At 44.5% G+C, this 26,894-nt stretch overlaps 1 pseudogene across 1 annotated transcript in view; it reads left to right on the top strand.

Moving 5' to 3' along the window:
• The window catches only part of LOC311149892 (plexin-A1-like), a 197,961-nt pseudogene that overhangs the window by 153,489 nt on the left and 17,578 nt on the right, over positions 1–26,894 (top strand). The window contains exons 14-20 of the transcript in view: positions 11,727–11,820; positions 16,209–16,445; positions 17,567–17,710; positions 18,865–19,099; positions 21,023–21,165; positions 23,509–23,765; positions 26,628–26,694. The product of the transcript in view is annotated as a plexin-A1-like (transcript). The remainder of the gene's footprint in view (positions 1–11,726; positions 11,821–16,208; positions 16,446–17,566; positions 17,711–18,864; positions 19,100–21,022; positions 21,166–23,508; positions 23,766–26,627; positions 26,695–26,894) is intronic.

Genomic DNA, 26,894 nt, shown 5'->3' with positions numbered 1-26,894 from the left:
TGCAAATAGTCCGGGTAGCCATGATTATCTGTTCAGGAGTCTTATGGCTTGGGGGTAAAAGTGTTAAGCCTTTTGGACCTAGACTTGGCGCTCTGGTACCGCTTGCCGTGCGGTAGCAGAGTGAACAGTCTATGACTAGGGTGGCTGGAATCTTTGACTATTTTTAGGGCCTTCCTCTGACACCGCCTGGTATAGAGGTCCTGGATGGCAGGAAGCTTGGCTCCAGTGATGTACTGGGTCGTAAGCACTACCCTCTGTATTGCCTTGCGGTCGGAGGCCGAGCAGTTACCAAACCGGGCGGTGATGCAACCAGTCAGGATGCTCTCGATGGTGCAGCTGTAGAACTTTTTGAGGATCTGAGGACCCATGCCTAATGTTTTCAGTCTCCTGAGGGGGAATAGGCTTTGTCATGCCCTCTTCACGACTGTCTTGGTGTGTTTGGACCATGATAGTTTGTTGGTGATGTGGACACCAAGGAACTTGAAGCTCTCAGCCTGTCGATGAGAATGGGGGCGTGCTCAGTCCTCTTTTTTTTCCTGTACTCCACAATCATATCCTTTGTCTTGATCACGTTGAGGGAGAGGTTGTTATCCTGGCACCACACGGCCAGGTCTCTGACCTCCTCCCTATAGGCTGTCTCATCGTTGTCGGTGATCAGGCCTACCACTGTTGTGTCGTCGCCAAACTTAATGATGGTGTTGGAGTCGTGCCTGGCCATGCGGTCATGGGTGAACAGGGAGTACAGGAGGGGGCTGAGCACGCACCCCTGAGGGGCCCCGGTGTTGAGGATCAGCGTGGTAGATGTGTTGTTACCTACCCTTACCACCTGGGGGCGGCCCGTCAGGAAGTCCAGGATCCAGTTGCAGAGGGAGGTGTTTAGTCCCAGGGTCCTTAGCTTAGTGATGAGCTTTGAGGGCACTATGGTGTTGAACGCTGAGCTGTAGTCAATGAATATTATTCTCACGTACAGTGGGGAGAACAAGTATTTGATACACTGCCGATTTTGCAGGTTTTCCTACTTACAAAGCATGTAGAGGTCTGTAATTTCTATCATAGGTACACTTCAACTGTGAGAAACGGAATTTAAAACAAAAATCCAGAAAATCACATTGTATGATTTTTAAGTAATTAATTTGCATTTTATTGCATGACAAAAGTATTTGATCACCTACCAACCAGTAAGAATTCCGGCTCTCACAGACCTGTTAGTTTTTCTTTAAGAAGCCCTCCTGTTCTCCACTCATTACCTGTATCAACTGCACCTGTTTGAACTCGTTACCTGTATAAAAGACACCTGTCTACACACTCAATCAAACAGACTCCAACCTCTCCACAATGGCCAAGACCAGAGAGCTGTGTAAGGACATCAGGGATAAAATTGTAGACCTGCACAAGGCTGGGATGGGCTACAGGACAATAGGCAAGCAGCTTGGTGAGAAGGCAACAACTGTTGGTGCAATTATTAGAAAATGGAAGAAGTTCAAGATGACGGTCAATCATCCTCGGTCTGGGGCTCCATGCAAGATCTCACCTCGTGGGGCATCAATGATCATGAGGAAGGTGAGGGATCAGCCCAGAACTACACGGCAGGACCTGGTCAATGACCTGAAGAGAGCTGGGACCACAGTCTCAAAGAAAACCATTAGTAACACACTACGCCGTCATGGATTAAAATCCTGCAGCGCACGCAAGGGCCCCCTGCTCAAGCCAGCGCATGTCCAGGCCCGTCTGAAGTTTGCCAATGACCATCTGGATGATCCAGAGGAGGAATGGGAGAAGGTCATGTGGTCTGATGAGACAAAAATAGAGCTTTTTGGTCTAAACTCCACTCGCCGTGTTTGGAGGAAGAAGAAGGATGAGTACAACCCCAAGAACACCATCCCAACCGTGAAACATGGAGGTGGAAACATCAATCTTAGGGGATGCTTTTCTGCAAAGGGGACAGGACGACTGCACCGTATTGAGGGGAGGATGGATGGGGCCATGTATCGCGAGATCTTGGCCAACAACCTCCTTCCCTCAGTAAGAGCATTGAAGATGGGTTGTGGCTGGGTCTTCCAGCATGACAACGACCCGAAACACACAGCCAGGGCAACTAAGGAGTGGCTCCGTAAGAAGCATCTCAAGGTCCTGGAGTGGCCTAGCCAATCTCCAGACCTGAACCCAATAGAAAATCTTTGGAAGGAGCTGAAAGTCCGTATTGCTCAGCGACAGCCCCGAAACCTGAAGGATCTGGAGAAGGTCTGTATGGAGGAGTGGGCCAAAATCCCTGCTGCAGTGTGTGCAAACCTGGTCAAGACCTACAGGAAACGTAGGATCTCTGTAATTGCAAACAAAGGTTTCTGTACCAAATATTAAGTTCTGCTTTTCTGATGTATCAAATACTTATGTCATGCAATAAAATGCAAATTAATTACTTAAAAATCATACAATGTGATTTCCTGGATTTTTGTTTTAGATTCCGTCTTTCACAGTTGAAGTGTACCTATGATAAAAATGACAGACCTCTACATGCTTTGTAAGTAGGAAAACCTGCAAAATCGGCAGTGTATCAAATACTTGTTCTCCCCACTGTAGGTGTTCCTGTTGTCCAGGTGGGAAAGGGCAGTGTGGAGTGCAATAGAGATTGCATCATCTGTGGATCTGTTGGGGCGGTATGCAAATTGGAATGGGTCTAGGGTTTCTGGGATAATGGTGTTGATGTGAGCCATGACCAGCCTTTCAAAGCACTTAATGGCTACAGACGTGAGTGCTACGGGTCGGTAGTCATTTAGGCAGGTTATCTTAGTGTTCTTGGGCACAGGGACTATGGTGGTCTGCTTGAAACATGTTGGTATTACAGATTCAGTCAGGGACATGTTGAAATTGTCAGTGAAGACACTTGCCAGTTGGTCAGCGCATGCTCAGAGTACATGTCCTGGTAATCCGTCTGGCCCTGTGGCCTTGTGAATGTTGACCTGCTTAAAAGTCTTACTCACATAGGCTACAGAGAGCGTGATCACATAGTCATCCGGAACAGCTGAAGTTCTCATGCATGCTTCAGTGTTGCTTGCCTCGAAGCGAGCATAGAAGTGATTTAGCTCGTGTGGTAGGCTCGTGTCACTGGGCAGCTCGTGGCTGTGCTTCCCTTTGTAGTCTGTAATAGTTTGCAAGCCCTGCCACATCCGACAAGCGTCGGAGCCGGTGTAGTATGATTCAATCTTAGTCCTGTTGTAAGGTTCTGTATTTATTTTCTTAGTTCACCTTGTGTTCTTTTTTTTTTTTTCTTTTTTTTTTTTTTTGCAGACGCTCTTATCCAGAGCGACTTACAGTTAGTGAGTGCATACATTTTCATACTGGCCCCCCGTGGGAAACAAACCCACAACCCTGGCATTGCAAGCTCCATGTTCTTGAACATAGCCCTGTTTCTTTGTGTTCTTGAACGTAGCCCTGTCTTTCATTTTTGTTCATTGATTTTACCTATGTTAGTTACTCACCTGGTCTCATCAGCTCTATATTTAGTTCAGTTCATTCTGTTTGTGCCTTGTGAGGTATTGTTCGTTTTGACTCTACTAAGCCTTTTTCTAGCTTGTTTGTGAGAACCAGTTTTAGACTTCAGTCCTAGTTTTGTTTCACCTGCCTGTTTGCCTACCTGTGTATGACCATTGCCTGCCTGTAACCACGATTCCTGCCTTCTGCGAAGGCGAAATAAACACCTGCTGCGCTCTGCGTGTGAATCTACACCTTTTTCTCCCTGCATATTCATTACACCTGTATTGACTCTTTGCCTGTTTGATGGTTCGTCGGTTGGCATAGCGGGATTTCTTATAAGCGTCCCGTTTAGAGTCCCACTCCTTGAAAGCGGCAGCTTTACCCTTTAGCTCAGTGCGGATGTTGCCTGTAATCAATGGCTTCTGGTTCGGGTATGTACGTACGGTCACTGTGGGGATGACGTCATCGATGCACATTGATGAAGCCAGTGACTGATGTGGTGTACTCCTCAATTCCATTGGAAGAATCCCGGAACATATTCCAGTCTGTGCTAGCAAAACAGTCCTGTAGCTTAGCATCTGCGTCATCTGACCACTTCCTTATTAACCGAGTCACTGGTGCTTCCTACTTTAGTTTTTGCTTATAAGCAGGAATCAGGAGGATAGAATTATGGTCAGATTTGCCAAATGGAGGGCGAGGGAGAACTTTGTACGCATCTCTGTGTGTGGAGTAAAGGTGGTCTAGAGTTATTTTTTCCTCTGGTTGCACATTTAACATGCTGGTAGAAATTAGGTAGAACGGATTTAAGTTTCCCTGCATTTAAGTCCCAGGACACTAGGAGCGCTGCCTCTGGATGAGTGTTTTCCTGTTTGCTTATGGCCTTAAACAGCTCATTGAGTGCAATCTTAGTGCCAGCATAGGTTTGTGGTGGTAAATAGACAGCTACGAAAAATAGGAAATTGGTAAATAGTGTGGTCTACAGCTTATCATGAGATACTCTACCTCAGGCGAGCAAAACCTCGAGACTTCCTTAGTATTAGATTGTATGTACCAGCTGTTGTTTACAAATATACACAGACCGCCATCCCTTGTCTTACCGGAGTCAGCCATTCTGTCCTGCTGATGTAACGTATATCCTGCCAGCTGTATGTTATCCATGTCGTTGTTCAGCCACGACTCAGTGAAACATAAGATATTACAGTTTTTAATGTCCCATTGGTAGGATATCCTTGATCTTAGGTCATCCATTTTGTTTTCAAATTATTGTACGTTGGCTAATAGGATTGATGGCAGAGGCAGATTAATCGCGCGCCATCGGATCCTTACAAGGCACCCCGACCTACGTCCACGAGATCTCTGTCTCTTTCTCATGAGAATGACGAGGATTTGGGCCTTGTCGGGTGTCTATAGAATATCCTTGGCGTCCGACTCATTGAAGAAAAAATCTTTGTCCGATACAAGGTGAGTAATCGCTGTCCTGATATCCAGAAGCTCTTTTTGTTCATAAGAGACGGTGGCAGAAACATTATGTACAGAATAAATTACAAATTACGCGAAAAAACACACATATTAGTACAATTGGTTAGAGGGGCATAAAACGGCAGCCATCTCCCCCGGTGCAATCTTGGCTGACACATTACCTTTAGCTACAGAATATCTCACCACTGTGCGTTTCCATCTCCTCCTCTCGCTCCTTCATTGCTTTCTCCAGGCGCAGATAGAGGGGCTGTCAACAGTTTAATGAAATATGTTTCATTGTGAAAACATGTTACTATTGATGTTCCCAAACAGATTTCACTTGGTTTCCCAAATTAAACACTGGGTAGCTGCAGGAACAGGGTTGGAGAGCCCATGGCATACAGAGTTTGGGCGGAATATCACCTGTTGCACAGCGAGAGGCTGCATGCTCCTCAAACAGTGGTTGATACATGGAGTGAAATAACCAGAGTAGCCTACCCGGCATGATTGAATGAACCGGCGGGAAAGTGGCCTCCATTCGCTATTGAGTGCATACAGATGACATGTCTTTTTTCCCCTACCCATTTGATAATGGGCCATCCTAAATGTAAACAAATGTTACATATTAGTAAAGATTAAATTGAGAATAGTCTGATGGGTGAAAACATAGCTGTGGGAAGTAGGGGTGCTGAGGATGCTGCAGCACCCCCTAAAAAAACTATATATATATATATATACAATATTATTATTATTATTATTATTATTTTTGTTTTACAAAAGTAGTGCACTGGGCCTTTACTAGTCCTGTATTAGCGGACCGATATAGCTGTCTGGAGGTCGGGCAAACATTTATACATCTGCACACTAGCTCCAGAATGGGAAAAATATCCTTTCTATTTTTTTCAGCTAAGTTTCAGCTAAAATCATATAGCCTAAAGGCCCGGGACTGATAGCATATCTTGTCTGCTAAATGAACAAGCCTACAATCTATGGCATGGCGCATAGCCAGATAACATACAGTAGGCCAACTCATATTCTGTTCTTCTGAAATACATTTTTTTTCATATCATAATGTTTCTTTAGACTTATTGGATTTATTGTGATGGTGTATATTTAAAAAATGTTTTTTTTTATTTTTTATTTTGTAGATGTTCCAAAGTCGCATCAGCGGTTTGTATGTGTGGAGGCCTGGAGATGCTAAACATGTTTATGTTAATTAACGGTCAAGTACCGTGACACCAGCAGTCTTTTCCATGACAATAACTGGCTGACAAAATTTCATGACCGCCAAAGCCCTATTTTTGGTTGAGCAAATAAGTGGAGGTGGTATAGCTCATCATTTTTTTTCTATCTATCACTGATCAGAAACATTTAGCATGCAATAATGTTTAGTTTAATTTAGTAGCCCAAATCAAGTGTAGGCCTATTATTTTTCCAAATCGTGTATAGGCAACTGCTAAAGCCTGCAGAGGTTGTGAAATATGAACATGAGACTGACATGCTTTTGAAAATAGGATTGCTATTATTTTCTATTGGTGTCATGATGAAGATACTCTCAATGTAAGACCCTAAGACTGCTCCCTAACAAAGGGTAGGAAAGAGATTAAATGTGGATCAAAAAAGCATGGGCTTGGGCTCTGATTCAAAATATAACTTTTTTATATGACAGCGGTTCCACAAGTTCCCGTGACACTAGTTGTGTGGGAAAAAATATTATTTGTATTTTATTCTGTTAAATTCCATTATATTATTACTACAAAATACAGTGGGGAGAACAAGTATTTGATACACTGCCGATTTTGCAGGTTTTCCTACTTACAAAGCATGTAGAGGTCTGTAATTTTTATCATAGGTACACTTCAACTGTGAGAGACGGAATCTAAAACAAAAATCCAGAAAATCACATTGTATGATTTTTAAGTAATTCATTTGCATTTTATTGCATGACATAAGTATTTGATCACCTACCAACCAGTAAGAATTCCGGCTCTCACAGACCTGTTAGTTTTTCTTTAAGAAGCCCTCCTGTTCTCCACTCATTACCTGTATTAACTGCACCTGTTTGAACTCGTTACCTGTATAAAAGACACCTGTCCACACACTCAATCAAACAGACTCCAACCTCTCCACAATGGCCAAGACCAGAGAGCTGTGTAAGGACATCAGGGATAAAATTGTAGACCTGCACAAGGCTGGGATGGGCTACAGGACAATAGGCAAGCAGCTTGGTGAGAAGGCAACAACTGTTGGCGCAATTATTAGAAAATGGAAGAAGTTCAAAATGACGGTCAATCACCCTCGGTCTGGGGCTCCATGCAAGATCTCACCTCGTGGGGCATCAATGATCATGAGGAAGGTGAGGGATCAGCCCAGAACTACACGGCAGGACCTGGTCAATGACCTGAAGAGAGCTGGGACCACAGTCTCAAAGAAAACCATTAGTAACACACTACGCCGTCATGGATTAAAATCCTGCAGCGCACGCAAGGTCCCCCTGCTCAAGCCAGCGCATGTCCAGGCCCGTCTGAAGTTTGCCAATGACCATCTGGATGATCCAGAGGAGGAATGGGAGAAGGTCATGTGGTCTGATGAGACATAAATAGAGCTTTTTGGTCTAAACTCCACTCGCCGTGTTTGGAGGAAGAAGAAGGATGAGTACAACCCCAAGAACACCATCCCAACCGTGAAGCATGGAGGTGAAAACATCATTATTTGGGGATGCTTTTCTGCAAAGGGGACAGGACGACTGCACCGTATTGAGGGGAGGATGGATGGGGCCATGTATCGCGAGATCTTGGCCAACAACCTCCTTCCCTCAGTAAGAGCATTGAAGATGGGTCGTGGCTGGGTCTTCCAGCATGACAACGACCCAAAACACACAGCCAGGGCAACTAAGGAGTGGCTCCGTAAGAAGCATCTCAAGGTCCTGGAGTGGCCTAGCCAGTCTCCAGACCTGAACCCAATAGAACATCTTTGGAGGGAGCTGAAAGTCCATATTGCCCAGCGACAGCCCCGAAACCTGAAGGATCTGGAGAAGGTCTGTATGGAGGAGTGGGCCAAAATCCCTGCTGCAGTGTGTGCAAACCTGGTCAAGACCTACAGGAAACGTATGATCTCTGTAATTGCAAACAAAGGTTTCTGTACCAAATATTAAGTTCTGCTTTTCTGATGTATCAAATACTTATGTCATGCAATTAAATGCAAATTAATTACTTTAAAATCATACAATGTGATTTTCTGGATTTTTGTTTTAGATTCCGTCTCTCACAGTTGAAGTGTACCTATGATACAAATTACAGACCTCTACATGCTTTGTAAGTAGGAAAACCTGCAAAATTGGCAGTGTATCAAATACTTGTTCTCCCCACTGTATGTGTGTGTTGACTGTGATCGGGGTAGGTGTGTCTTGTCTATTTAATAAACAAAATAATGAACTATTGATTTCATTCCTTTGGACGTAACATAAATTACATCCCCACAGCATGATGCTGCCACCACCATGCTTCACCGTAGGGATAGTGCCAGGTTTCCTCCAGACGTGACGCTTGGCATTCAGGCCAAAGAGTTCAATCTTGGTTTCATCAGACTAGAGAATCTTGTTTCTCATGGTCTGAGAGTCCTTTAGGTGCCTTTTGGCAAACTCCAAGCGGGCTGTCATGTGCCTTTTACTGAGGAGTGGCTTCCGTCTGGCCACTCTACCATAAAGGCCTGATTGGTGGAGTGCTGCAGAGATGTTTGTCCTTCTGGAAGGTTCTCCCATCTCAACAGAGGAACTCTAGAGCACTGTTAGAGCGACCATTTCCCCCGATTGCTCAGTTTGGCCGGGCGGTCAGCTCTAGGAAGAGTCTTGGTGGTTCCAAACTTCTTCCATTTAAGTATGATGGAGGCCACTGTGTTCTTGGGGACCTTCAATGATGCAGACATTTTTTGGTACCCTTCCCCAGATCTGTGCCTCGGCCCAATCCTGTCTCGGAGCTCTAGGTTTTTGCTCTTACATGCACTGTCAACTGTGGGACCTTATATAAAGACAGGTGTGTGCCTTTCCAGATCATGTCCAATCAATTGAATTTACCACAAGTGGACTCCAATCAAGATGTAGAAACATATCATTTTATTTGCAACGGCAAGCCAGACAAAATTAAACGGGCCTATTTATATAATGAATATGAATTTGGAGGACAGAAATTATTAAATATTAAAGCATTAGACCTATCACTAAAAGCTTCAATCATACAAAAGTTATACTTCAATCCGAACTGGTTCTCTAGTAAATTAGTAAGATTGTCTCACCCAATGTTCAAGAATGGCCTTTTTCCCTTTATTCAGATTACAACCACTCACTTTCAGTTATTTGAAAAGGAAATCATCTCCCATATATCCCTATTTCTAAAACAAGCCATAGAAAGTTGGCTGCAATTTCAATTTAATCCTCCAGAAACGACAGAACAAATAATGCCACAAATATTGTGGTTAAACTCAAATATACTAATTGACAAAAAAACTTTTTTTTTTGACAAAATGTTTAAAAAAGGTATATTCTTTGTAAATGATATCATCGGTAGGACTGGTGGAGTTATGTCGCACATGCAGCTAACAAAAACATATGGAAATGTCTGCTCTACTCAAAATTACAACCAAATAATTGCAGCATTACCGCAAAAATGGAAAAGGAAAGTGGAAGGGGGAAAAAGTAAGGAACTTGTCTGTCGGCCTTGCATTATAGAATATAATTGGTTAAAGAAAATTGTGATAAATAAAAAAGTATACCAGTTTCATTAAAGGACCAAAGGATTGACAGCCGTCCCATATAGATTGCAAAATTGTTGGGAAGAGATTTTTGATGTACCGATTCCATGGCATAGTGTTTATGAATTGATACGCAAAACGACGCCGGATTCAAAACTTAGAATTGTTCTATTTAAATTATTATATAAAATACTTGCTACCAATAGAATGTTATTTATATGGGGGATACAATCTTCCCAGCTCTGCAGATTTTGCTGCGAAGAGACAATCATTAGATCATTTGTTTTGGTACTGTCCATTTGTAGCTTGTTTTTGGACACAGGTCCAGGAATGGCTAAAGGATTGCAATATTTACCTGGAGCTAACTCTGCAGAAAGCACTACTGGGTGATCTGAAAATTCATAATCGATCAATAATATTATAATATTTTTAGCAGAAATGTTTATTTTCAATTCACAATCTGTAGAAACAATGAGAATAGAACAGTTCAGAGCTTTTGTAAGACATCACAGTACAGTTGAAATATATATGGCAAATAGAAATCCTATATGGATGGTGTTAAAAGATAGATGGGAGGTGTTGAATGGAATTGAAGGATGGGACTAATAACAACTAACAACAAACAATAACAAGATAACTAATAATGTAGGCACGCTGTGTCCATAATAAGTGTATGGGTTGTGGGTTGGGAGCTTTTGTGAAGGAGCACAGTTAGAAAGATATGGCATATAGAAGCAAACCGGTTGGACATCATGAAAATGATCGGAGAGGTTGAGAGTAGAAGAAGTTCAGGAGAAAGAACAAACAAAATGTAATTATTGTAAAATTGACTGTGTCCATAAAATGTAGATAGTGGGTATGGGGTGGAAGTAGAGGCCTAGGCGTTGTTGTTCACTAGTTTACTCCAAGTGGGGAAAGGGTGGCGGGGTTGGAAAGTAATAAAGGGGAATATATATATATATATATTTTTAAAGGATATGTATGTATGTATGTATGTATGTATGTATGTATGTGGGTGTGTATGTGTGTGTGTATGTGTGTGTATATATATATATATATATGTATATGTGTATGTATGTGTGTATATATATATATATATATAAACATGGGGGATTGGAAGTGATGCAGACAATTACATTGATGGAAGTTACAATCTATCTGTAATATTAAGCTGATCTACCCCAAAAAATTAAATTAAATAAAAACATATCAAGGATGATCAATGGAAACAGGATGCACCTGAGCTCAATTTCGAGTCTCATAGCAAAGGGTCTGAATAAATATGTAAATTAGGTATTTCTAAAAACCTGTTTTTGCTTTGTCATTATGGGGTATTGTGTGTAGATGTGTAGATGAGGAATTTGTTTTATTTAGTCCATTTTAGAATAAGGCTGTAACGTAACAAAATGTGGAAAAAGTCAAGGGGTCTGAATACTTTCCGAATGCGCTGTAGATAGTGGCTGAGCATGGAGCTGGGGCTGGGGCTGGGCCTGCACTCGTGGGGAAGAGAGAGAGTATATTCTCAATGGTTGGTTATTCCCTGAAGTGTGTACCTGAGTTAAGAGGGCTTTTTCACATAAAGAGCTGGGCTGAAGGTAGAGGCTCTACACAAATAACATAATCTGTGGAGAAGCCTGCTGCAAAGAGACAGCCTCAGCCCCATGCCCAGCCTCAGCCAGAGGATGCCAGTCCATGCATGCAGGGGGAAGAAAATCGACTGCAGAGAACACAGCACTCACCAGGCTAGATAAAGGAAGGCAGGAGGGATGGATGCATGCACGCTATACTTGACAGACATAGTGGGTGTTATTATGCACTGGCCTTCCAGACACTGGGATTGTAAACTCCATTTGTGACTGTCTCCTAGGAGCTAAAGTACACAAACAACACATTTTATATTCAACATATTCACGACTTACCCACAGCTGGCAAATGAATATACTTCAATCTACTGATGTACTTCAATCTACTGTATGTTGATTGTCTAATAATTTTCTATGAATTCTCATATTTACATAATTGTTAACAAGGTTATTATTTTCTTTCGTCAGTGGTGGAACCCTGTTGACCATCAGTGGAACTAACCTGGCCACCATCAGAGAGCCTAAGATCAGAGCCAAGTATGGCTCCGCCGAATCCTTCCATGTGAGTATGGACCTGGCCCAGACCCCTTCAAAAACACCTCACTCACACACACCTCATCGCCTGGTGTGTCTTCCAAGGGTGGCCATCAGACTGTCTGCCAATTCTGTCTCCTGTTTCTACCCTGCTCCTTGAAACAAAACATCCAACACTCCCCCAGGCCGTTTAACCTTTAAAATGTCCCAGGATGACAAAGCTGTGTTGGCAAATCGCCCCTCACCCCCTCACCTTGCACCATGGGGCTCCATTAACCTTTCCTCCAGTTCTACTGGAAGGGAATCAACTTCTGCTTAATGACCTTGTCCTAATGGCTCGTCCCTTGTGCTCAGTTCAAACTAGCTTTTACTATAGACACAATGCTGTGTTGGTTAGCATGTTAAGTGGTCCATGTAGAGAAGCATACAACATAGGTGAAGTGATTATTACAGTTCTGAATCTACTAGCAATGTCTGGAGACATAAAAGCCAACACAGCAAAGCAGTAATATTTTCCTAGAATGTTTAGCTGGGAATTAGAGAAACTGTAATGAGATTCATAAAACCAATATTTGTATGGGTTTTTAAGTAACATGGGTCCTCTAGGGCAGTAGTCTCAACTGGTTTTGCCTCAGGTCCCAAATTTAACCAGGTTGTCTCAGTCGCGACCCAATATTAGCATTGCGGGAAAGAATCCCCAAAATCTGGAAATGTAACAAGGTGAGTAGGACGGAGCCAGGTGCAGGAGGTTGAATCATATAATAGGGTTTATTAGGCCAATACAGCAGTCCACAGCAATGTGTAAACCAAATACAGTGAGACTTAAATGCGTACTGGGAAAACAAAACACACTGTGAATATCCCGGCGATAAAATTAACATAATGCTCAACACGAGCTAGCGACAGCTCCACATGGAACAATAACACACAAAGACATGGGGTAGCAGAGGGAATAATTATACAGAGACTGATGAGGGGATACGAACCAGGTGTGTGTGAAAAACAAGACAAAACAAATGGAATGATGAAAAGAAGAGCGGCAGTGGCTAGAAGGCCAATGACGACGAACGCCGAATCCTGCCCGTACAAGGAGATGAGGCAGCCTCGGAGGGTGTCGTGACAGTACCCCCCCTTGACACGCAGCTCCAGCAGCGTGCCGACACCGGCCCCGGGGACGGCAGGAGGACGTGGAGCAGGGCGATCCGGATGGTGACTGTGGACCCAGCACCGCTCTTCCGGACCATACCCCTCCCACTCCACAAGGTACTGAAGGACCCCCGCCCGACGCCTCGAATCCAGGATGGAACGGACGGAGTACGCCAGGGCCCCCTCAATGGAACCTCCCGCACCTCAGACTCCTGGAGCAGACCAGCCACCACCAGCCTGAGGAGAGACATGTGAAATGAGGGGTTAATACGGTAATCAGGAGGGAGCAGCAACCTATACGTAACCTCGTTCACTCTCCTCAGGACTTTGAATGGCCCCACAAACCATGGGCCCAGCTTCCGGCAGGGCAGGCGGAGGGGCAGGTTCCGGGTTGAGAGCCAGACCCGATCACCCGGTACAAAGACCGGGGCCTCACTGCGGTGGCGGTCAGCGTTGGTCTTCTGGTGAAGCACAGCGCGCTGGAGGTGGACATGGGAGGCATTCTACGTCTCCTCCGCACGCTGAAACCAGTTGTCCACCGCAGGAGCTTTTGTCTGGCTCTGATGCCACAGTGCCAGGACCGGCTGATACCCTAAAACACATTGAAATGGTGACATGTTAGTGGAGGAGTGGCGGAGAGAGTTCTGGGCAAATTCGGCCCATGGCAAGAACACCGACCACTCCCCTGGCCGGTCCTGGCAGTAGGACCGCAGAAACCTACCCACATCCTGATTCACCCGTTCATTAGATTCGTGGTGAAACCCAGAAGTCAGGCTGACCGAGACCCCCAGACGTTCCATGAACGCCTTCCAAACCCTAGACGTAAACTGGGGACCCCGGTCAGACACTATGTCCTCTGGCACCCCGTAGTGCCGGAAGACGTGAGTAAAAAGGGCTTCTGCAGAACCTTAGGCAAGGTAGACCACCAGTACTTCCCGGTAAGGCAGCGCACTGTATGGCCGATGCTTGGGTGACCAGAGGAGGGGGACATGTGTGCCCAATAGATAAGACGATCACGGACACTAGACGGCACATACCGAAGCCCAGCTGGGCACTGAGGTGGAGATGGCTCTGTGCGTAACGCCCGCGTCCACCGCCCACACCACCGGCGCCACAATGCAGGAGGCCGGGAGTATGGGGGTGTTATCAATGGGCCTCTCCTCTGTGTCGTACAGCCGTGACAGTGCGTCTTCCTTTACGTTCTTAGTGCCTGGTATATAGGACAGCATGAAATCAAACCGGGTGAAGAACAAGGCCCACCTGGCCTAGCGAGGGTTCAGCCTCCTCGCTGCCCAGATGTACTCCAGGTTACGGTGGTCAGTCCAGACGAGGAAAGGGTGTTTAGCCCCCTCGAGCCAGTGCCTCCATGCTGTCAGGGCTCTGACAACAGCCAACAGCTCCCGATCACCAACGTCATAGTTCTGCTCCGCCGGGCAGAGCTTCTTAGAGAAGAAGGCACAGTGGCGGAGCTTGGGTGGCATGCCCGAGCGTTGGGATAGGACAGCTCCTACCCCTACCTCGGATGCGTCCACCTCCACTACAAACGGCAATGAGGGATCGGGATAGACCAGTACCGGGGCTGAGGTGAACAAAGCCCTCAGGGTACTGAAAGCCCTGTCAGCCTCAGCAGACTAGCGTAGCCGGTGACAGCCCACCCTTCAATTGCGATGTGATGGGGGATGCGACCTTGCCAAAGCACCGGATAAACCTCCGATAGTAATTGGCAAAGCCAATGAATCGCTGCACCTCCTTAACCGTGGTTGGAGTCTGCCAATTACGCACGGCTGAAATGCGTAAAATCTCCACACCTGGTGGTGATGTGGTATCCGAGGAAGGAGACGGATTGTTGGAAGAACAGACATTTTTCTTCCTTTGCATACAGGTCATGCTCCAACAGTCACCCGAGCACTCTGCGAACCAGGGACATATGCTCGGCGCGTGTAGCGGAATACACCAGGATTTTATCGATGTAGACCACCACACCACGACCAAGCATGTCCCGAAACACCTCGTTCACAAAGGACTGGAAGACTGATGGAGCATTCATTAACCCGTACGGCATCACCAGGTATGCATAATGCCCTGTGGTGGTGCTAAATGCTGTCTTCCATTCATCCCCTTCCCAAACACGCACCGGCTTGTACGCACTCCTGAGATCTAATTTCGTGAAGAAGCGCGCCCCATGCATTGATTCGATCATAGAGAAAATTAGGGGTAGAGGATAACTATAGCAAATTGTAATTTTATTAAGTGCATGGTAATCAATGCAAGGGCGCAGACCCCTGTCTTTCATCTTCACGAAAAATAAACTAGAGGACGCGGGTGAAGTGGAGGGACGTATGAACCCCTGACTCAGGGACTCGGAGACGTATGTTTCCATAGCCCCTGTTTCAGCCTGTGACAGGGGATATACATGACTCCTGGGCGGCACAGCGTCTAACCGGAGGGTTATCGCGCAATCCCCCGAGCGATGGGGTGGTAATTTGGTCAGCCTGCGTTTTGGAAAAGGTATGTGCCAAATCGAGGTATTCGGGGGGGATGCGCATGGTGGAGGCATTGTCTGGACTTTCCACCGTGGTCGCACCAACGGAAACAGCTAGACACCTACCCTGACACTCTCGCGACCACACCGTGAGAGCCCTCTGCGGCCATGAAAAGGTGGGGTCGTGTAGTGCTAGCATGGGAAGGCCCAACACAAGAGGGAAATCAAGGGACTCAATAATATGAAACGTGATTTGCTCATTATGGGTCTCCTGCGTAATCATAGTGACTGGTGCGGTAACCTCCCTAACAAAACCTGACCCTAATGGTCGATTGTCAAGGGCTTTGACGGGTTAAATTCAATTATTTAAATATGTAAATTCACTATCATTTCTACAAATGTTCTACCTGGATTAGGCTTTCAGTTTACTCTTGAAAGTTGTAATAGTAGAATGCACAAGGTGCAATTTCGAAATTGGGTAGTGCATCAGCAGTTTTCCTCTTGTCATGTCAGTCATTGCGGACCTTAGAGAGATATTTATAACTTGTCAGAAATGTCCAGATCAACTAGCCCATGTCAGCTAAAGGTTTTTTAGCGCATTGATTTTGTTGTAATGTTTGAGTCACTCAGATATCTCATAAGACATGGCAGAATGTGTTCCCCAATGAAGCAAGGAGAGCCCGAGTGAAAAAGTTTGGGAACCACTGCTGTAGGGGAACATACAATTTGTCATCTCACACTTTTCTAATTTATTTAATTTTCTCTTTTCCTTCCCCCGTCCCTCTCAGAACTGCACAGTGTTTAATAACTCAGTGATGGTGTGCCTGGCCCCGTCGGTTACCGACTCCGAGAGGGGCTTCTCAGACACGGGCAGTGGGCCGGATGAGATCGGCTTCTACATGGACAACGTCCACGCTCTGGTGGTGGTCAACGAGACATTCAGCTACTACCCTGACCCCGTGTTCGAACCCCTCAGCCCCACCGGGGTCCTGGAACTCAAACCCACCTCCCCTCTCATCCTCAAGGTAAGAGAGGCTGAGTGCCAGCAGGGCAGAGTGGTTGGAGCAGGGGGTGAACACTGAGGACCAGAGGGGCTCAGTAATTTCAATGAGTCACAGAAATTGATATTTTCAAGTGTCTACCAGGGAATTATCTTTCACCTGTCTGTCTTATAAATCATTTATGTAATTGTATTTGTTTATCCCTATTGAAATACAGTGTATAAACCTACTATTACATAAAATATATTTTTAGGTTTTTGGATTACAGCAAATGTAATCCACTGGATTATTCGAGGTAGATTATACAATGTTACATGTATCCCTTAGCTCCAACTCTAAACATCAAAATTGTGATGGTTGTGAATCAAATTATCCTCTGAACCAATATAAAAAACAACAACATAAGAACCATCATTTATTTGTTAAATGAAAATGAAATGTATTAACTAAATCTTTTCTGATTGCAGAGAGATTCCCCCACCTGGTTTGTTAAAACTAACCTTCACATTAGCACAGTGATGAGAATAAGAAAATGTAATTTGCTGAAATAATCAGGGTTATTTTACGAGATGCGCATCGCATTCGCCATGCAGTTAATTTTTCATCTGGTGCGCGGGGTGGGGTGTTGGGTGCATGGCTGATGCAGGGTGAATTGATCGTGAATAGAATGCATGCCTAAAGTGTTCCAGGGCGTGACCTGCCTGGGAGGAGCCCTGTGGAGAGAGGGATTGGAAGACTGAGTCTTCTCCTCTCTCATGCTGCTAGAGCAGTGGGTGGCACAACAGCTCTCTCTATCTCTCTCTCCCCCCACCTGCTCTTCTCCGCCACCCTTCTGTTGTTGCTGCTCTCTCTCTAGAGTTGAAGGCTACAGGGCTCAATGGCCTCGCTCTCACACCTAGGCAAAGAGAGATGCTTGGACAAAAATATATGTTTTCCAAAGCTTTTGTCAGATTGAAATTGTGCGACCTCCAACAACGGCTCCAAATGAGCCCCGCCAAAGTCTGTTACATTATAGAACATATCTTGCCTCGCTACCAGTGCACGGCTTTGTGTGGTTCATTCTGTGCCTGGCCTTGGTTGAAAGGATTGGGTCAGACAAAAATTCTGAAACATTTGACACTGTGTTTTTGTGTGTTTCCTTCCAGGGTCGTAACCTAATCCCTGCAGCGCCTGGTAACTCCAGGCTGAACTACACGGTGTTCATCGGGGAGACCCCCTGTGTGCTGACCCTGTCTGAGACCCAGCTGCTGTGTGAATGGCCCAACCTCACTGGACAGCACAAAGTCACAGTGAGCACTCACTCTATACCATTTTATTTCACATGGCACACTGTCTCCCTTGACTTTACTGTGTTTTATGTAACCTTTGTATATACTCAAAATGTGTTTGCCTAATTTCAGTGCACTACTTTCTAGATATCCTCAAATACACACACAGTCGCCTCCAAACTTATCGCACTATCTGTGTGACATTTACTAGTCTGGAAAGACATTGAAAGTACTGACATGTAATTCAATATGATGGCTCTCCAAACTACCAGTACACTTGGACCTGGATTCTTTTTTCTTTGCAACTAAATGTCATGTTGAATATTGAAGAAATACACTTTTCAAGGGTTGGTATAGTAATTCATTCCTCTTGACAGTGGCATTTTAAAAATAGAACTGTCTGTTTCCATCCTCTCTGTGCTGTGTATGTATGTGTGTGTGTGTGTGTGTGTGTGTGTGTGTGTGTGTGTGTGTGTGTGTGTGTGTGTGTGTGTGTGTGTGTGTGTGTGTGTGTGTGTGTGTGTGCGCTGTGGGGTGGGCTGGGGAGAAGGGCACAGCTGTGTGTTCTATTGCCTCTGTAGAGTGACCTACATACAGGGGACCCCAGTAGGCGTCCGGCCCGCCGCACAAGGCTATGTCTCTGTATGTGTGCCAAGTCTGGTTTGTGTGTGTGTGCATGTTGTTTTGTTTGCCCCCTCAGATGCACAGCTGTGTGTTGGCGGCTGTGCCCCCTGCAAGTTTTCTAAGAAACTTTTTATGGCTTAAGGTTTTTCTGTTCTCATCAGTCCCTTCCCTGTCAATACAATAGAAAATAGATGATGTTTAGAAACTGTCATCAACAGGAGGAACTTATAGCACCTGAACCAAAACAACCCAATTTTACAAGTCTTTAACATTCTTTGACTGTGTTAACTTGATACTTTAAAGTGCAGTAATCATAGCTCATTGAATACTTATCAACCCCCCACTGAATACTTTGATTTGAGATATTCCAGTGATGGGTTCACTCAGACCTGCTGCGTTTATGTAAATGTGGTTTGTTAGAACCCATTCCCTGTGTTTTACTCCTATTAATGACTTTGGTTCCTGAGGGGTTGATTCTTTCACTGTAGTGATTGCTTTGTTTGATTAGCACTGTGACGTGTTTCTCTATGTTTTTCTGTGTGTGTGTTCAGATCCGGGTGGGTGGGTTCGAGTACTCCCCTGGGACTCTCCAGATCTACTCAGACAGCCTGCTGACCCTGCCCGCCATCATCGGCATCGGGGGAGGTGGTGGTCTGCTGCTATTGGTCATCATCGCTGTGCTCATCGCCTACAAGAGGAAGTCCCGTGATGCTGACCGCACCCTGAAACGCCTGCAGCTACAGATGGACAACCTGGAGTCCAGAGTGGCCCTCGAGTGTAAAGAAGGTACGGACAGTCACACATATCCCTCTCTCTCTCCCCCTCACTCTCCCTCTTTCATAATCACTCTCTTATTCTCTTTCTGTGTGTATATGTCACTGTGCTGTAGCTGCACTCTGTCCAGTCGTCATGGTAACAGGTTGGTGTGGCTGATGCGAGAGGGCTGCTTGCTCCTTGGTGGTGTGGTCGCGGTATCCTCTGAATGTGTGAGTGTGTCTGTGTGTTGTGTGGACAGCCAAGTTGGTGTTGAGGTGCGTCTATGCTGCCCACTGAGAGATGGACGGAGACTAATTGGTCATTATCTGTGGATTGCCATCCGGAGGGTCATAGCCTTGTCAGTCTCAGCCCACAGCTCAGCCTGTCACCAAACTGATGGATACAGAGATGGGGAGGAGAAGTCTGGCAGGGAGAGAGAGAAGAGAGACAGGGACTATGTGGGGTCAGATGGAACAGTACAGGGGACATTGGAGAGTGATTGATTTAAAGCTTTAAAGCTCCTGTTACTCGACATGTATACCTGATATAATTAGCATTCTTGCCACACATGCTCAAAACAATACACATGCCATGATTTATTTACAACAAACACAGCAGCAGCACACAACAGACATGAGTTCCTTTACACACCAGTCTCAGAACTGACAGACCAGCAGCACCAGATAGTAATCTACACCTCTGCCTCTGTAGCTGGGAAGTTTGGGCAACGATGTGAGGGAAAAACCCTGAGTGCCACCAGGAAGTGGAGCGTTGCTGTGTCCCCACCCCCTGCCCCGCCCCTCCTGCTGGAGGCCCAGCCGGGCTATGCTACCCAGGCGATGGGGATGGGCGGTGCAGCAGACGGGGGGGCGGGCCTGGTTGCGGGGAGGTGGGCATGTCCCACTAAGTGTCAGTCAGCAGGGGAGGGGAGGATTGGATGATAGGAGACGTGGAGCTCAATGAGACGTGCTGTAAGGGCCATCAGAGAGCAGTGTAATCCAAACAAACACACAGACAAAACTAACAGTCACACGACTAATGGCCCATTAACAACAGATTAGATGCTGCTGCAACTGTTGATGGGTAGAAGATCTGTTGTGTAGTTTACTCTGCTGGATGTAATGGTTGCTTTGGCACGGTGCTTCGACACAACAAACTCAATAGAATGAAGGATAACTATTTTATTTACTAAATTAATGGAAAGTCTAGATTCAGCCAGACACATTCCCTGTCAACAGAATGTTTTATTATTCACATAATAACTTTGATAGTTATTTTATCTCTATGAATAATTGGACCCATACTGAAAGGCCCATATATGCATGATAATAAAGCCTTAATTAACCTGTAGGAATCGTGCAGTCTGTATAATATTTGAGTGGCTGCTGCACTGTATGTAGAAATAGAGATGCCCTTACAGAAGGGGGAGCTTAGCACTCTACTATTAGCATCCCAGTGGACGATGCAGTCCAATAACAGCTGGAGGAAATGCTGCATAAAATGCATTGCTCCTTTATTAATTATCCACTCATGTAATTCATTGACTTTCTTTCCGATGAACTTTGTTTTCTCTTTTTTTCTTTCCATCGTCTCTCTCCTTTTCTGTAACAGTTTATTTTCTTACGTTTAGCTCTTCTCTTGAATTACCAACAAGTATGGATTAAATTCAAAAACACAACAGAAGAATGAAATCAACATTCTATCCCTCTGTCTTTTTCTCTAAGCCAATTAGTGCAGTATTGGTGTGGTGGTATATGTTTGCTGTTGACATTGATTATACTGTGCAACACACAGTTGTAACATTGGAATACACACACATACAGTGTAATGAAGATACAGTACTTCCAGAATATCCTTCTATGTCCATTCTTACCCAGTGCAACTGGCTGTGCATCGCTGTGTTTAAGTGTCTATATCATAGTAAGGTAATTCTCTGTCTGTGTGTTCCCTCAGCCTTTGCAGAGTTGCAGACAGACATCCATGAGCTGACCCAGGAGCTGGACGGAGCGGGCATCCCCTTCCTTGAGTACAGGACCTATGCCATGCGTGTCCTCTTCCCTGGCATCGAAGATCACCCCGTGCTCAAGGAGATGGAGGTACGGGTCAAGGAGGTACACCACCACTGCCATCGCAGCATGTAGAATAGAATATCTACACCACTATCTATACTAATCTGTATCTATATCTATATCTAATACCCCACACTCTGCATGTTAGAGGAAACCTTTGACTCACCAAAATCCCATGTCACAGCCCGGGAAGGTACAGAGAACTGTATGTATGTAGCATGATATCATTTCATACAGGCTATCATTAAGCCAATGAAATGGTCATATGATATGGCTATAATCATTTCATATACAGTATCTTCACGTAGGAGCTTCTCTCTCGTCATGTATCAATGTCATTACATATATTTCAAATATGCTACTAGATCCCACCTGGTTCAGCATGAAATATATGCAAATGCCTGTCAGAATACAGTGTAGAGACTCTCTACCTCCCCTCCCTGTCAACCACAGGCTCTTCTAAAGGGGAGGTATCGGGGAGGGATTACATCTTTATTGTTATGTCCGTATTTCTTTTCCACTGAATTTCCCCTCGGGTGCCAGGCGTAATCAAGTGTCCATACACACGGCTCAATCCCTTATTGCTCTGTGTAGCTGCTCTCCCCAAAGCAACCTACAGTACCCATGCTGCTCCCCCAGAGGACCCAGAATTTCATTTAGCTCCACTGAGGAAAATTGAGGCACTTTATTAGGCCGTGTAGTGGAAGGAAGAGAGATTCTGTGAAGTCAGAGCGCATGGTGTATGGTACGGCGGTCCTCGATTGGCTACAGGACTAGATGTGTTTCAGAGTTATGAGGTCAGACGAGGATCATGGGAGGCATGCGGGCGGGGGGATGGGGATGGAGCCAGGCGATTGGCTAATGGAGGAGGAAGTGTTTTTTCATAAAGACAGAGACAGTACTTTGATTTGATTTTCCTTTTATTAACACGTACTGGGTGTTGTTTAGGCATAACATTATGCCGTAAGCCTTGCAGAATATACTAGATGTTTGTCTCCCTTTTTATTAAGAGACACTACCCTTGTTTTTCTGAGCAGTAGCACTGCCTTGTCTATGTGAGAGAGTTAGAGTGAAGGATTGTGGGTCAGGTCTAGAGGGGGCCGTAGCATTGCTGATGAGAAGTGACAGATGCCAGCCTATGGAACAAGCTTCTGTCACCCAGCCACCCTCGGACACACAGCACTGCACAGGTCCTCTCCTTTCTACGCCCCAGTGCATCCCCCCTTCCTTTTCCTCCTCCCTCCTTCCTTTCTGTTTTCTCCTGTGCTCAGCTGACGACTTAGGGCAAATTGATCATAAGACATTTTAAGAAACATCTCCTAAGATCGAATGCACTGTACTTGTGCTCGTGACAATAAACTTGAAACTTGAAAATGCACTGCAGGCTTTAAAAGCAGCTACGGTCATGAATGTAAATCTAACAATGGCCTCATAGGCCAAGATGTCAGGTCTTGCATACATTACATAGCCATGCTCTAAATAATGCTTAGATCAGTTATTGTTGTGTTATTGACATTAGTCTTACTCCATGTATTTACATTATACCATTTACATTAGCCCTACCCCACATAAAAAACAGTTTACTATAGAATACTACAGTACTTACTAGAATTATGTAGTAAACTGTAGTATACTGTAGAATACTATAGTAAATACTACAGTATCCTACAGACTACAAAAACACTACAGTAAATACTACAGTAATGTCCGCAAAAACACTACAGTCCGCAAAAACACTACAGTAAATACTACAGTAATATTACAAAAACGCTACTGTCCGCAAAAACACTACAGTAATTACTATAGTATATTCTACAGTATTTAATTTGCCTATACCCTGCCCATTCCCTTCCCCATAATCCCAATTTGTGCCACCAATAAGTGAGAAACCTACATGCCCAAGTATAGATGATATATTGTGTTCCCTACAGGTTATAGAAAAGAGCAAAAGCTCTGAACTATCCATTCAGACCTCAGTCCTACCAACCTACAGGTTATGAAAAATTTGCTCTTTGAGATTTTTGTCCAGTAGGTTTCCTAAAGGAGAAATCCCAAACTCCTATGTCAAAGATCCCCCCCCCCCCAAAAAAAGACTACACTAAATACTACAGTAATGTCCGCAAAACCAATAAAGTAAATAACACAGTATACTACAGTTTGCAAAAACAGTACAGTAATTACTATAGTATAGACTACAGTTGTTTTTTACTATGGTATTTATACTAAAGTCAACTGTAAATACTATAGTATTTAAACTTTAAGTATTTTTTTATCTGGGGTACTCCACATATTTACATTACATTTACAACACATGTAAGTGACAGCCAGTCCCATGGTCTGATAAGGGGATGTCATGTTGTTTCCTGATAGGTCCAGGCCAACCAGGAGAAGGCCTTGACCCTGTTCGGCCAGCTACTCACCAAGAAGCACTTCCTGTTGACGTTCATCCGCACCCTGGAGGCGCAGCGCTCCTTCTCCATGCGTGACCGCGGCAATGTGGCGTCGCTCATCATGACAGCGCTGCAGGGGGAGATGGAGTACGCCACAGGGGTTCTCAAACAGCTTCTCTCTGACCTCATCGACAAGAACCTGGAGAGCAAGAACCACCCCAAGCTGCTACTGCGCCGGTGAGACGGACACATTCACACACTTGTCCAATGACACATTCACACAATCACCCACTCACACATACGTCTGCTGACACACTCACTCACACATTTGTTGTATCACACATTTCTTAACACACTGACTTGTGTACAACTGTTTAATAAATCATATTACTCTTACATACAGTGCATTCGGAAAGTATTCAGACCCCTTGACTTTTCCCACATTATGTTACGTTACAGCCTTATTCTAATAATGATTAAATTAATTGTTTTCCTCATCAATCCACACACAATACCCCATAATGACAAAGCGAAACAGGTTTTTAGAAATGTTTGCAAATGTATAAAAAAAAAAAAAAACTGAAATACCTTATTTACATAAGTATTCAGACCCTTTTCTATGAGACTCGAAATTGAGCTCAGGTGCATCCTGTTTCTATTGATCATCCTTGAGATATTTCTACAACTTGATTGGAGTCCACCTGTAGTAAATTCCATTGATTGGACATGATTTGTAAAGGCACACACCTGTCTATAGCTTGAGAGTCCCACAGTTCACAGTGCATGTCAGAGCAAAAACCAAGCCATGAGGTCGAATGAATTGTCCATAGAGCTTCGTGACAGGATTGTGTCGAGGCACAGATCTGGGGAAGCGTACCAAAAAATGTATGCAGCATTGAAGGTCCCCAAGAACACGGTGGCCTCCATCGTTCTTAAATGGAAGACGTTTGGAACCACCAAGACTCTTCTTAGAACTGGCCGCCCGGCCAAACTGAGCAATCGGGGGAGAAGGGCCTTGGTCACTCTGACAGTTCCTCTGTGGAGATGGGAGAACCTTCCAGAAGGACAACCATCTTTGCAGCACTCCACCAATCAGTCCTTTATGGTAAAGTGGCCAGACGGAAGCCACTCCTCAGAAAAAGGCACATGACAGCCTGCTTGGAGTTTGCCAAAAGGCACCTAAAGGACTCTCAGACCATGAGAAAAAATATGATCTGGTCTGATGAAACCAAGAGTGAACTCTTTGGCCTAAATGCCAAGCGTCACGTCTGGAGGAAACCTTGCACCATCCCTACGGTGAAGCATGGTGGTGGCAGCATCATGCTTTGGGGATGTTTTTCAGTGGTAGGGACTGGGAGACTAGTAAGGATCGAAGGAAAGATGAACGGAGCAAAGTACAGAGAGATCCTTGATGAAAACCTTCTCCAGAGCGCTCAGGACCTCAGACTGGGGCGAAGGTTCACCTTCCAACAGGACAATGACCCTAAGCACACTGCCAAGACAACGCAGGAGTGGCTTCGGGACAAGTCTCTGAATGTGCTTGAGTGGCCCAGCCAGAGCCCGGACTTGAAGCCAATCGAACATCTCTGGAGAGACCTGAAAATAGCTCCCCATTCAAACTGACAGAGCTTGAGAGGATCTGCAGAGAAGAATGGGAGAGACTCCCGAAATACAGGTGTGCCAAGCTTGTAGCGTCATACCCAAGAAGAATCGAGGCTGTAACCACTGCCAAAGGTGCTTCAACAAAGTACTGAGTAAAGGGTCTGAATACTTATGTAAATGTGATATTTCCGTTTGTTTAATTTTTTATATATTTGCAACAATTTCCATTTTTTTTTTTTGCTTTGTCATTATGGGGTATTGTGTGTAGATTGATGAGGGAAAACAACTATTCTATCCATTTTAGAATAAGGCTGTAACGTAACAAAATGTGGAAAAAGTACATATTGTATTTCCCTATTCTCTCAAACCATATAGCCATTGGTGTAGTGGAGGGTAAACGCAAGTAAACACAGTTTAGCCACCTTTTTGTTGCCCAACAGTTAACAATTTTTGCAGAAAAAGTCATTCAAAATATAGGGAGCGTTACTTTTTTCACCGTGACCGCCGATCAGGGTTTACACAATCATTTTTTTAACACTACATCACTATATATAGCCAAACCAAGATGGAGGACTTAAACCCAAACAAATGGCCAAATCAAAGTCTTAGTTAAAGATGCACTGTGCTGAAATCGCTCCGCCATTCCCTGGTTGCAAAAATTATAATAGTTCGCCTAATTTCAGCTTATGTGACAAAACAAGCAAGTACAGTGTAAAGAATCATTGTACCATCTAAACCGCTGAATTTTTTTTTTTCCATAACCAAAAATATTGTATTTTCAGCTGTTTGAAGTTGGTGTGCAAAACCGAACGTAAAAGACGCAAAAACTAAACTTAAGCACGAGAAGCATAGAAATAGCTCACAGAACAGATCTACCACTTCTTTGACTTGCTTTCAATGAGAATGACCGATCTATAACTCATATTTCTATGTGAATTTGGTCAGGTTGCCCAAAAAGTTACATATTGCAGCTTTAGGGGTGTTTTGTAGAAGTTTTCTTCCTATCACCCCTCCTCCCTGTGCCGCCTTTTAATATAGATTAACTAGATAATTAAGGAGAGAAAGTAGCTTTTCTAGCCGCTGTAGGGGGAGGAGAAAGGGGAAACGGAAAAGGAGCATGCTGTTTGCCCAGGTTTCCTCTCTGGATATTAGGATAAATAAATTGCAGTAGATTTTAATTGCTCCTCGTCTGGGGGACATTTCAGGGGTCTTTGTTCGTTAGGCAACAGGTTTATGATTAACGAGAGAAGTTACCCAATTATGATAATTGTCTGTTTTTAATGAAGATTGGTTGTTTGCTTTGAGAATAAAGTATTTGTTTTAAGACCTTTTTCCACTTATGGAAGTATCAGTATTAGTCTAAAACTAAAACTAGATTTATTCCTAGTTAGTTTTGAGGTATAGCTGCAATTTCTTCTAGTTGATTATTTACTTCTAGTTGATTATTGAACTATCATGTCTTATTTAGCCTCCTCTTGCCTTACATTTCTCTGTTAGAACGGAGTCTGTTGCTGAGAAGATGCTGACCAACTGGTTCACTTTTCTCTTGTACAAGTTCCTAAAGGTAAGCCCACCATCAAAACACCAAACTTAGCTCTGACCAGATGAGCTAGCAACCCCTCAACTCCACCACTCTCTCTCTTCTATCAATTGTGATTCGTTTTGTTTTCCCCCTTCCCTGTTTCTCATTATGGGTTAGGACACTATTAGTCTTTTAGTCTGTTTAAGGCTCCAACTAGAGACGTTTCTCTTTATTTCATTCGT

The sequence above is a fragment of the Coregonus lavaretus genome (assembly GCF_964263955.1).
Source record: "Coregonus lavaretus genome assembly, chromosome: 22".
Classification (NCBI taxonomy): domain Eukaryota; kingdom Metazoa; phylum Chordata; class Actinopteri; order Salmoniformes; family Salmonidae; genus Coregonus; species Coregonus lavaretus.
The sequence above is the reverse complement of the archived record's forward strand: the minus strand, read 5'-3'. Positions and strand labels throughout refer to the sequence as shown.